This window comes from Elephas maximus, chromosome 11, assembly GCF_024166365.1.
Source record: "Elephas maximus indicus isolate mEleMax1 chromosome 11, mEleMax1 primary haplotype, whole genome shotgun sequence".
Lineage (NCBI taxonomy): Eukaryota > Metazoa > Chordata > Mammalia > Proboscidea > Elephantidae > Elephas > Elephas maximus.
In genome coordinates, this window is record NC_064829.1 from 77,847,815 (window position 1) to 77,857,405 (window position 9,591).

Here is a 9,591-nt window from a genome sequence, read left to right on the forward strand (position 1 = left end):
TGCACTGAAGGCACTGTAGAAAAACAAGGCTCTGGGAATTCACAGAATACCAACTGAGATGTTTCAACAAATGGACGCAGTGCTGGCAGTACTCACTCACCTATGCCATGAAATTTGGAAGACAGCTACCTGGCCAACCGACTGGAAGAGATCCATATTTATGCCTATTCCCAAGAAAAGTGATCCAGCCAAACACGAACAATATCATTAATATCACATGCAAGCAAAATTTTGCTGAAGATCATTCAAAAGCAGCCATGTCAATATATCAACAGGGAACTGCCAGAAATTCAGGCCAGTTTCAGAAGAGGACGTGGAACCAGGGAAATCATTGCTGATGTCAGATGGATCCTGGCTGAAAGCAGAGAATACCAGAAAGATGTTTACCTGTGTTTTACTGACTATGCAAAGGCATTCAACTGTGTAGATAATAACAAATTATGGATAACATTGCAGAGAATGGGAATTCCAGAACACTTAATTATGCTCATGAGGAATCTTTACATGGATCAAGAGGCAGTCGTTCCAACAGAACAAGGCAATACTGCATTTCCTAAAGTCAGGAAAGGTGTGCGTCAGGGTTGTATCCTTTCACCATACCTATTGAATCTGTATGATCAGCAAATAATCCTAGAAGCTGGACTATGTGAAAATGGGGCATCAGGATTGGAGGAAGACCCACTGACAACCTGTGTTATTCAGATGACACAACCTTGCTTGCTGAAAGTGAAGAGGACTTGAAGTACTTACTGGTGAAGATGAAAGACCACAGCCTTCAGTATGGATTGCGCCTCAACATAAAGAATACAAAAATCCTCACAACTGGATCAATAAGCAACATCATGATAAATGGAGAAAAGACCGAGGTTGTCAAGGATTTCATTTTACTTGGATCCACAGTCAACACACATGGAAGCAGCAGTCAAGAAATCAAAGGACGCATTGCACTAGGCAAATTCGCTGCAAAAGACCTTTTTAAAGTGTTGAAAAACAAAGATGTCACCTTGAGGACTAAGGTGCGCCTGACCCAAGCCATGGTGTTTTCAATGGTCTCATATGCATGCAAAGGTTAGTCAACGAATGAGAAAGAACGAAGAAGAATTGATGCCTTTGAATTGTTGTGTTGGTGAAGAATATTGAATATACCATGGATTGCCAAAAGAACTAACAAATCTGTCTTGGAAGAGATACAACAAGAATGCCCCTTAGAAGCAAGGATGGTGAGACTGTGTCTCACATACTTTGGACATATTATCAAGAGTGATCAGTCCCTGGAGAAGGACATCATGCTTGGTAAAGTAGAGGGTCAGGGAAAAAGAGAAAGACCTTCAACAAGATGGATGGACACAGTGGCTGCAACAATGCGCTCAAGCACAGCAACAATTGTGAGGATGGCACAGGACCAGGCAGTGTTTCCTTCTGTTGTGCATAGGGTCGCTGTGAGTCAGAACTGACTCGATGGCACCTAACAACAACAACAACAAGTTACACTTTGAACCCCTGGTGTTGCAGTGGTTAAGAGTTCGGCTGCTAACCAAAAGTTCAGCAGTTTGAATCCACCAGCTGCTTCTTGGACATCCTATGGGGCAGTTCTACTCTGTCCTATAGGGTCACTATGAGTCAGAATTGACTGGGTGGTAATGGGTTTTTAGTTACAATTCTCAGCAGGTCAGGGAGGGGAAGGCTGTTCATGAAGCCACTCGTCATGGACTATACAGGTGATGCCAGCATCACTGGAGGCAGTCAGGGGTGCTTTTCCTCTAGTACTTAGCGTGGTTTGTGTTTACGAATATTCTTAGAATAAAAAAAGTTCTTAATTAGCAGAATCTCTTTTTAAATGCGTAAGAATAGCACAGCTCATCTTAAAAAGAAGAAAAATAGAGGGTCTTGCACTACCAGATATTAAAATGCATTATAAAGCTCCAATGTTAAAGTGTTTTACTCTGTAAGAATAGAAGGTTTGGAAGCAGACCACGGAGTTATAGAATTTCCATATATGAAAACGGTGACATTTCAGTTCAGTGGGCAAGAACTGATTGCCTAACACATGGTAACAGAGAAACTGAATCGCCATGTGGAAAACTCTCATCACTGTGGATGTCTGTCATTGCCTGAGCAGCTCAGCCTCTGCACACCCACCTGGTGTCAGAGAATTCCTCATCTCAGGGCCAGATCCTTGCCTTGTCAGCCTCCTGTATCTTGTGGGTTTGGGCCCGTGACCCAATGCCACACATGCCTTCCCTCAGTTGAAATCAGAAGCTCTGGGATTCAAAGCAGGGAGGAAAGAGGCAGACCCTTAGGGTCCATTCTGGCCAGGGGATGGCAGAGCTACAGCTTCATGGAATCTCCAGAGAGTACAGCGCAGATATTCTGCCCGAAGCATTGCAGCCTCGTGTCCCATGTGGGCAGGGACATGCAGCAGAGTACCTGTAGGCAAGCTGGAGTGCCGTCTGTACCGGCCTATTGGAGGCACCGATGGGGGACCTGCTCCTGGCCAAGGAGCATCAAGCAAGCTTCCCCCTCCAGCCATTCAGTCTGTGAAATACTCCGGTCTTGTAAGGTAGAGTTATTTTGAGACACTACAACTAAGAACCCTGATTAATACACTCACCTATAGTTCTTAGGTGCTGTCGAGTAGGTTCCAACTCATAGTGACCCTATGCACAACAGAGCAAAACACTACCCGATCCTGAGTCATCCTTACAATCCTTGCTATGTTTGAGCTCATTGTTGCAACTACTGTGTCAATCCACCTCATTGAGGGTCTTCCTCTTTTCTGCTGACCCTGTACTCTGCCAAGCATGATGTCCTTCTCCAGGGACTCATCCCTCCTGACAACATGTCCGAAGTATGTAAGACACAGTCTCGCCCTCCTTGCCTCTAAGGAGCATTCTAGCTGTACTTCTAAGACAGATTTGTTCGTTCTTTTGCCAGTCCATGGTATAGTCAATGTTCTTCGCCAATACCACAATTTAAAGGCGTCAACTCTTCTTCGGTCTTCTTTATTCATTGTCCAGCTTTCACATGTATATGATGCGATTGAAAATACCATGGCTTGGGTCAGGTGTACCTTAGTCTTCAAGGTGACATCTTTGCTCTTCAACACTTTAAAGAGGTCCTTCGCAGCAATGTAATGCGTCTTTTGATTTCTTAACTGCTGCTTCCATGGCTGTTGATTGTGGATCCAAGTAAAATGAAATCCTTGACAACGTCAATATTTTCTCCATTTATCATGATGTTGTTCATTGGTCCAGTTGTGAGGATTTTTGTTTTCTTTATGTTAAGGTGCAATCCATACTGAAGGCTGTGGTCTTTGATCTTCATTAGTAAGTGCTTCAAGTCCTCTTCACTTTCAGCAAGCAAGGTTGTGTCATCTGAATAACGCAGGTTGTTAATGAGTCTTCCTCCAATCCTGATGCCCTGTTCTTCTTCATATAGTCCAGCTTCTCCTATTATTTGCTCAGCATACAGATTGAATAGGTATGGTGAAAGAATACAACTCTGACACACACCTTTCCTGACTTTAAACCAATCAGTATCCCCTTGTTCTGTCCGAACAACTGCCTCTTGAGCTATGTAAAGTTTCCTCATAAGCACAATTAAGCCTTCTGGAATTCCCATTCTTCGCAATGTTGTCCATAATTTGTTATGATCCATACAGTCGAATGCCTTTGCATAGACAATAGAACACAGGTAAACATCTTTCTGGTATTCTCTGCTTTCAGCCAGGATCCATCTGACATCAGCAATGATATCCCTGGTTCCACGTCCTCTTCTGAAACTGGCCTGAATTTCTGGCAGTTCCCTGTCGATATAGCACTGCAGCCGTTTTTGAATGATCTTCAGCAAAATTTTGCTTGTGTGTGATAGTAATGATATTGTTCTATAATTTCTACATTCTTTTGGATCACCTTTCTTGGGAATAGGCATAAATATGGATCTCTTCCAGTCAGTTGGCCAGGAAGCTGCCTTCCATATTTCTTGGCATAGATGAGTGAGCACCTCCAGCACTGCATCTGTTTGTTGAAACATCTCAGTTGATATCCCATCAGTTCCTGGAGCCTTGTTTTTCGCCAATGCCTTCACAGCAGCTTGGACTTCTTCCTTTAGTACCATCGGTTCCTGATCATATGCCACATCTTGAAATGGTTGAACATTGACTACTTCTTTCTGGCATAATGACTGTGTGTATTCCTTCCATCTTCTTTTGATGATTCCTGCATTGTGTAATATTTTCCTCATGGAATCCTTCACTATTGCAGCTCGAGGCTTGAATTTTTTCTTCAGTTCTTTCAGCTTGAGAAACGCCAAGAGTGTTCTTCCCTTTTGGTTTTCCATCTCCAGCTCTTTGCACATGTCATTATAACACTTTACTTTGTCTTCTCGAGAAGCCCTATGAAATCTTCTGTTCAGTTCTTTTATGTCATCAATTCTTCCTTCTGCTTTAGCTGCTCGATGTGCGAGAGAAAGTTTCAGAGTCTCCTCTGACATCCATCTTGGTCTTTTCTTTCTTTCCTTTCTTTTCAATGACCTCTTGCTTTCTTCACGTACGATGTCCTTGATGTGATTCCACAACTCGTCTGGTCTTCGGTCGTTAGTGTTCAATGCGTCAAATCTATTCTTCAGATGGTCTCTAAATTCAAGTGGGATGTACTCAAGGTCATATTTTGGCTCTCATGGACTTGCTCTGATTTTCTTCAGTTTCAGCTTGAACTTGCATATGAGCAATTGATGGTCTGTTCCATAGTCAGCCCTTGGCCTTGTTCTGACTGCTGATATTGAGTTCTTCCATCGTCTCTTTCCACAGATGTAGTCCATTTGATTTCTGTGTGGTCCATTTGGCAAGGTCCATGTGTATAGTTGCCGTTTATATTGGTGAAAGAAGGTATTTACAATGCAGAAGTCGTTGATATTGCCAAATTCTATCATTTGATCTCTGGTATTGTTTCTATCACCAAGGCCATATTTTCCAACTACTGATCCTTCTCCTTTGTTTCCAACTTTTGCATTCCAATTGCCAGTAATTATCAATGCATCTTGATTGCATGTTCGATCAATTTCAGACTGAGGCAGCTGATAAAAATCTTCTATTTCTTCATCTTTGGCCCTAGTGTTTGGTGTGTAAATTTGAATAATAGTCATATTAACTGGTCTGCCTTGTAGGCGTATGGATATTATTCTATCACTGACACCATTGTACTTCAGGATACATCTTGAAATGTTCTTTTTGACGATGAATGCAACATCATTCCTCTTCAAGTTGTCATTCCCAGCATTGTAGACTATATGATTGTCCGATTCAAAATGCCAATACCAGTCCATTTCAGCTCACTAATGCCTAGGATATCATTGTTTATGCTTTCTATTTCATTTTTGACGATCTCCAATTTTCCTAGATTCATACTTTATACATTCCAGGTTCCAATTATTAATGGATGTTTGCAGCTGATTCTTCTCATTTTGAGTCCCGCCACATCAGCAAATGAAGTTCCCGAAAGCTTTACTCCATCCACATCATTAAGGTCAACTCTACTTTGAGGAGGCAGCTCTTCCCCAGTCATCTTTTGAGTGCCTTCCAACCTGGGGGGCTCATCTTCCAGCAGTATATTAGACAATGTTCCACTGCTATTCATAAGGTTTTCACTGGCTAATGTTTTTCAGAAGTAGACTGCCGGGTCCTCCTTCCTAGTCTGTCTTAGAATGGAAGCTCAGCTGAAACCTGTCCTCCGTGGGTGACCCTCGTGGTATCTGAATACCAGTGGCATAGCTTCCAGCATCACAGCAACATGCAAGCCCCCACAGTATGACAAACTGACAGACATGTGGGGGACTCACCTATTACATCAGCATAAATTTCAAATCTATTAATAATTTAAATGAGAAAAAGACTCTAAAAAATTGGAGAATATGTTTTATAAATCTAGAGTGGATATAGGGTTTGTTTTTTATATAATATGAAAGCCAGGGAAAATGTGATAGCATTCCCTACATAAAAATTTGAAACTTTGGCATGGCAAACATACAGTTACAAGGCAAAAAGGCAGGAAACACAGGAGAGTGACATATGGCTGTTATGAGACAGGGATATAATATTTTTAAAATATAAAGTGCTTAAATATCAATGACCAAAAAACACAAACACTTCAATAGAAATATTGGCATTGGATGCTACATTAAAAAAAAAAAACCCAAACCCACTGCTGTCGATTCCAACTCATAGCAACCCCATTGGAGAGAGTAGGACTGCCCCATAGAGTTTCCAAGGAGTGCCTGGCGGATGCGAACTGCCAACCTCTTGGTTAGGAGCCGTATTGCTTAACCACTACACCACCAGAGTTTCCACCGGATGCTAAATAGCAATGCACAAAAGGAATACAAATAGAAAAACGTAGAAAGGTATTTAATCTGACCAGTTGCAATAAGTGAGAATAAAAACAATGGCATACTAATTTTTGCTTACCAGATTTGCCAGCACATAAGCAAAAAGAATGGTAATGACCACTGTTAACAAAACCAAAACCAAACCAAACCCACCGCCGCAGAGACAATTCCGACTCATAGCAACCCTGCAGGACAGAGTAGAACTGCCCCACAGAGTTTCCAAGGAACACCTGGTAGATTCAAACTGCTGACCTTTTGGTTAGCAACCGTAGCTCTCAACCACTATGCCACCAGGGTTTAAAAAAAAAAAAAAAACTCCAGGGTGAGTGGAAATCTAGATGTCGAATGCTGTCAGGTGGTGAGTGGTTTCTAAAGGGGAGTTAAGCAATGCGCATGAAAAGTTCAGCTGGTTCTGTTCTCTGCCCCCAGCAAAGCCACCTCAAGATACTCCTCCTAAGGAAAGATAAATTTAACAAATTCAGCAAAAGAAGTACATTTTAAAAAATGGGTAAACTTTTATTACCACATGGCTTATATTAATAAAAATTAGACACAGCCTTTGTATCTATTACTGGTGGGCTGGCTAAATTAATTGTGGTAAATCCACAGGATGGAGTTCAGTTATTATGCCAGTCTTTACTTCAGCAAGGAAAAACTCTACAGCATACTAAGTGAAGACCGTTTTGCTACATGCACATCCCAGTAAAAACCAGACAGCGCAGAGCCATTCAGACAAGCAGTACCTGAAGTAGGGATTTGTGTCCTGCTCCTCAGGCTTCACTCAGGACTCCCTTGCCCCTCATCTTCTACTTCCTCTCCATTTAAAACCTTCCCTATGCTGATGAGCTCATGGTTTCAAGGAAATATATATTTGCAAGAAGGTTTTAGGGACCCTTGGCCTGGAGTATCAGGTCCCGGGAAGTGCTGAGCTCTTCTTTGGGGTTTGTTCTCAATGACAGCAGGAAGCACAGGACAGCTGTGGTTATATGAACAGGCAGGGACATGTAGCTATCTGCTATCTCCTTTCCCAGCCCCAGTCCACTGTTAGAGCTCATTCCAACCCCTTCTTTGCAGATGGGCTGGGACAGGCAACTATATGCTATCTCCTTCCAAGCCCCCTGTCCATCAACAGAGCTCATTCCATCCCCTTCTATATTTAAACTTGAGTTTAAATCCTGATCCATCTTCCATGAGGTGTGGGGCTCCCAGTCCTCAGCACACTGATGGTAGCGCAGACCCCTGCCTGAGACTAGGGAAGCACTCAGCAATGCCAGCACTCCCTCCCCATGTTACCATTGGGAAAGTGTATTTCACTCCTGACAGGGCCAGTTGGAACCTTTCAAGACCCCAAGTGCTGAAAAGGTTATTTTGCATCTCTTACTCCTACATCTCGTGATTTAGAAATAAATACGTTCTAAAACATATATGTGCTTAAATTGAAACAGATTCTTCCCAGTGTTTTCCACTGCAAACTTCTGAATTTCTTTATGTTGATGTTGCCATCGTTCCTCTCTTTTCTGGGGAACATTTAGTGTCCAACTGGGTGATATAGTTTACATTTGAGCTCTTTAGTTAACATTTTCACCACAGTTGTCTTAGTCACCTAGTGCTGCTATAACAGAAATACCACAAGTGGATGGCTTTAACAAAGAAAAATTTATTCTCTCAGTCTAGTAGACTACAAGTTCAAATTCACAGCGCCGGCTCCAGGGGATGGCTTTCTCTCTTTGTCAGCTCTGGAGGAAGGTCCTTGTCATCAATCTTCCCCTGGTCTGGGAGCATCTCAGCACAGGAACCTCAGGTCCAAAGGATGCACTCTGCTCCCAGCTCTGCTTTCTTGGTGGTATGGGGTCCCCAACTCTCTGCTTGCTTCCCTTTCCTTTTATCTCTTGAGAGATAAAAGGTGGTGCAGGCCACACCCCAGGGAAACTTCCTTTATATTGGATCAGAGATGTGACCTTAGAAGGGTGTTACAATCCCACCCTAATCCTCTTTAATATAAAATTACAATCACAAAATGGAGGACAACTACACAATTCTGGGAATTATGGCCCAGTCAAATTTATACACACTTTTTTGGGGGGATATAGTTCAATCCATGACAACAGTCATTGTTCCCACAGTCGCCACACTGGCCAGGGCCTGGGGAAGAGCCCAGAGCCTCAGTCACAAGGTGAGCCATACCTTCCTGGAATTTGAATCCGATATGAATGTTGTGTAAAGTAGTGAGGGCAACAAACAACATGTCTTAGGCTCCCCGGGATACTTCCAATACTCACCTGGTTCAATTGGTGTGTTTTTAACAGCTCCCCATTTCACTCACAAAAGTGCCTTGGTTTGAATGATAAACACTATGACCGTCCTAACAGCCATCTACATGGCTATGGGTTTGAAATCCCGTGTCACAGGAAACCCTTCAATCCTGGGCAAACCATAGTGATTGGTCACCCTGATACAGCAGTGGACAAGTTTGCTTAGGCCACATTCCCTCCTGGTCAGCTCTCTTGGAGGCCATGGTATCACTCTTACCAGCTGTTGGGAGGGCAACCTGCCTCTACAATGCCCATCCAGGCACCTAAGCTGAAGCCCTGGGCCCAGAACATTCTCTGATAAGGAAGTTGGGAATTGGGTCTCTCTCTCTCTCAGTTCCTTCTCTTTGTCTCTATGACTACTGTAACATCAAAGAATGTGCCCCACAGGAAACTGACCCCTTGGTGTTTTTCTAAAGTCCTTTATCATTAATCAGCAGAATTAATCTTATTGCTAGAGGGAAAAAAATGTTAGGCACTTAGGTCATGGGATGGCCATGTTATTTGTCCCTGAACAAAGGCACCTTCTTCTTAGCCTCCTACCCCTTTTCCCATGCACTCCAGCATGCATACCCTCTGGTTTATACTATGTAAGGCCTGGGTTCCTTTATCCCTTTGTTTCCTCATCCACAGTGCATCGAGGGGCATGCACGGAGGTGACTAAACGTCTCAACTCTGAAAGGGAGCCTAATGGGGGACTTGGCTTGGGATAAACACTGCTGTATTTATCATTGTCCTGACTACCATGTAAGAAATAAAGGCCTGTAACCACGTCAGTGAGTAGTGTCAATTACTTATTCTGATTCAAAGAGACCAGAACTGTCCAGCTAATGTCTCCATCCATCAGTGGGATTATCCTTATCATCAGAAAGCTTCTAACAACGCAGGGTCACAGAGGTAG